We start from the raw sequence: 4,351 nt of genomic DNA on the forward strand, positions 1-4,351 counted from the left end.
GGTGACACCCGAACTTAGCCCTTCCTTACTTGTTTTTATTTAATGTTTACCTAAGCTTACTTTGTAGGTTATGTTAGTGTCATGGCGTATTTATATCCGTCTATTCAGTTCAGTTGAGATAATAAAATTTAACTATAGATAGGTTTTCCCTCAACTACAGCACCATTTATCAAACATGAATATTATTGAAATAGAACCTACTAGACCTACTAGACCTACTAGACTTTTTAGTCTTAAGTAATGCCAGATGGCGGCTCAGTTTAGTTTCAGCTGAAGTATTACTCATACAGAACATTATTCTTTTTGTGAACTTTAAAAGCGACTTGTGCTTGACTTGTAGCACAGAGATCTTGAAACACCTTCTCTGTTTATGTCAGGCCTTATCTAGAACACGGCTTAGCTATATAGAAGCTTCACTGGTTGAAGTATCATAATTTGATACCAAGTCTCTATTAAAGYTGGTAAAAAGTGCTTGCGCTCTGCTTGTATTAATAAATCTCCATTTAGCTTTACAAAGGACAAAGGTCTACGCATGGCTAGCTTCAGATTAACCTAACCTAACCGAATTTTTTTCTTATATTCGATTTTTGAATTCTTTAATAGTGGACTGTTTGGATATTGCCAAACAATAAAATATGGAAGAGAGCATTTACAGTGTGGAATTCTTCAATAAATATAATATTACATTGTTTTACACGATTTGTAAGGATGGAATCTTGAAAAAAAGGAGAAGATGGCTTTCAAGTTTCAAAGGTCCCCAACAATATCTAAAATTATTTAAAAAAAATTTACTATTGAATAAAAAATATAAAKTTTCCAAATATTATTGAAGAAAAGAGAAATTTTTAAATTTTTGAATAAAAGTGTAATTCAATTAAATTTATATTATGAAAACATTATGAGAATGCAAAGTATATATATAGGTACATATAATGTATATTTTTATATACTATAAATTTATTTCAATATTACCTCTAGAATATAGATACATTTCATATGTGCAAACATATGCACATGTATTGTATACAATATAGAATATTCAAATGTACTTGATCCATATTAAWAAGCGATCCATCTACATACATATKTATATACTTGCACATACAAGCTTGTGCAGGAGCGTTCATAGTCCAATTCGATTAAACTTTGCATTGGCATAATAATTTCTGTTATTTGTTGTTTTTTGTTTATAAATCAAAAAGGAAAAAAATTCGGACTTAAAGACATATTCAGAGAAAGCTGGAAATTTCTTTGTTTTATTGACACGTGCGAAGGGTCCTAATAGCCAATAGAAAGTTAGCTAATAAACATAAACATCACCGGCAACCGGCAACCGGCTCTTGGCGACTAAGGAAGATTGAACTGTTGTTAAGCTATGCGGAAAGGTAATTCGAAATAAATATGTATGTATAGTCTGGCCTTCTGACTATAAAAAGTGGAAGATCGTTCGCAAGAAAACTTATATAGAAAATCCATCAACCTCAACCATGTTGCATAAGTCATTTTATGATGATAAGCAGTTCCCCAATACTTTTCATTCGAGAGAAAATATAAATTTCTAGTTTTGCAATCGAAAATGGTCCGAAAGCCATGAAAATCGAGATGGTAAAGCTCTAAAATCAATACAAAAAAATATTGGATGTTGATAAATCGAATAAACAACTGGTATAAAATTAAGAAACTGGCATAATTAAAGCTTTTTAGTAAGCTATTCATATATCCTTTCTATAGGCTAGATATGGTTTGTCCGAAGGGAAATAGGACTGAATCGATTTAAAAAAAAATTTTTTGAATCAATCGTTACAATGCTTTAAAAACTTTCAAAATAGACACCTTCTGCGTCGATGTTCCGCTACCAGTGCGATTWTCCCTCTGCTGCCCTCTGTCGCCTCAAAATGCTTGCCTTTCATCTTCATACTCGAAGATCCATGACTCGTCACTTGCGATTACGTTATTCAAAAATTGGGGGTCACATTCAAACATGTTCAAATTTTCATTCGTCGCAATTACTGGTCGTCAGTGAACACTTTTGAAACATCTTCCTGCACACCTTGTGCAAGTTCATGTGCTCCGTCACAATGTCTTAAACCACAGATTTTGATAAACTTAACATCTAGACAATTAAACGAATAGTTCAAAACATTAGTCACATTGTCCGTGTTTATCGAAGTCGCAGATCTCCCAGCACGGTCTTCATCAATGACCTCTTCCCGGCCCTCCAAAAAGGCCTGGTGCCGCCGAAACACCTCACTTCGTGCTAAAACAATGCTGGATAATATCAAACCTCTCTGTTGCAGATTTACCGAGTCTCACACAGAATTTAATCGCGTATCAGTTTTATTACTTTCCGGACTAACCCTGTATTATTTTGCTGGGCATCCTTTAATATACTAGGTTGTCAAAAAAGTCTTGCGGTATTGTTATTGAATTTTCAATTGTTCATAAATTTTTTTTTGATGACTCATGCCCAGCTCTTGACCGATGCTACGGCTGCTACTATGCCGGTCTCTTTCGACCAATTCAGCGATTTTATCGCAATTTTCGACGACAGGCCTTCCGGAGCGTGGCACATCTTCGACCACCTCTACACCAGGACGAAAACGTTGACACCATCGTTGTGCGGTGGAAATGGAAACTGTATCGGGTCCATAAATTGCACAAATTTTATTGGCGGCTTGAGGTGCATTTTTGCCTTTATCGTAGTAGTACTGTAAAATATGCCGAATTTTCTCTTTATTTTGCTCCATGTTTGCGACGCTATAACTCACGAACGACTTAAAAGAAACGACAATCAATCAAACACGTTGAAATGAGCTTTCCAAAAAGGTATAGCATGATTCGATGCGACGAATAAAACTAGAACTACGCGCTCTAAGCGCCAACTACCGAAAATACCGCAAGACTTTTTTGACAAACCAAKATATGTAAGTATATACATATATAAATGAACAATGAGACAAGCTTAGTCTATTTAGCCATTTCCGTCTGTTTGCATATATAGTATGTATATGAATTAGTCTCACAGTGGTTGAGATATTGATCTAAAGCTTTGCGGCCTTCTTTTTCTTACCGAGAAGCTGCTCATCTGTCGGACGTCCGATATCGGACCACTATAGCATACAACTGCTATACGAGTACAAACTGAACGATCGCAATCAAGTGCTGGTATGGACGAGTTATCTTTAAGAAATTTGTCATGGCTCATTGCCTAAAACTATGATCCAATCTCCGAAGTGATTGTTCACATCGAGTCGCTATAGTTCTTGTAAGGCTGCTTTTGGATTTGTGAAGGGGTTTGTAACTTGGGTGCAACCGAAATTAACGCTTTTTCTTGTTTCACTGTTGCTTACGTATACAAGGGAGAAAACGAGCAGAAAAGTTTTTCAGGTTTTAGACAAGTTTCTGTGCTGTACACTTCTTTTAAATGGCCATGGAGTGATTGTCGGATTTTATACGAAAAAAGTTTTTAAATCCTCTGCTGAGTTAAAAATCTTTCATGAGAAGGTCACTTTCTGTAATTTTAATTATTTTCTCGGTTTAGTTTAAGAACAATGCTACAAACTGGTGCCCYTAGGAGGTTTAAATCTACGATATTAGGGCCAATAACCGTGCGAATTGGCGCTGAGCGCTCCAAACACTCGACTCTACTACGAAATACGCAAACTATTGCGTATGGTTGCCCAACAGTTATTATATTATTTGTTGAAATATCTATAACTTTATCGATCCGTTATGAAAAAAGAACAAAAATAACACGTTTTATGTGTTCTAATTAAAGCCCACGCAATATGAAAAACAGACTTATACGCCACTATCAATAGTAGTATTTACATTTTATATTTATATTTATATTTATATTTAATCACGAAAAGTTATTACATTGCTTGTTACGGTTGCCTGGCGTCGGCTTCCGTTGCTCAACGTTCAAACGCTTTACACGTGAATGTGTACGTGCGTCGCGCGTAAAAGTATGGATTTCACGTGATTCGCTTGCGAAACTCTTTGAAAAGCCACAGTGCGTTGCGCGTATGTGCGCGTGTACGAAGCRAGCTTGTTGCTGATAAGCTTTGCTACAATRTATGGAGTTAGCGGCGATCTTACAATGCCTCTTTGCAGCAACCAGGAGCATAACAATAATATGAAATTGTAGTAATTAGTTTATAAACACAACTGACAGCGTCTGCAGCCGTTGTAAATATGTACGAATGGATGTATACCGCGGGTAAACATGAACGCCGCCGATAGCGTCACAATCAACGCAACACAATCAGTTCCACCCATTGATATCTGTAATATAAAGCGCACGTCAGCAAGTGGACTAACTGCGTCGCGAATTGTCTGAGAAATTATT

This window comes from Bactrocera latifrons, unplaced genomic scaffold, assembly GCF_001853355.1.
Source record: "Bactrocera latifrons isolate USDA-ARS-PBARC rearing strain unplaced genomic scaffold, ASM185335v1 scaffold_304, whole genome shotgun sequence".
NCBI classification, from domain to species: Eukaryota; Metazoa; Arthropoda; class Insecta; order Diptera; family Tephritidae; genus Bactrocera; species Bactrocera latifrons.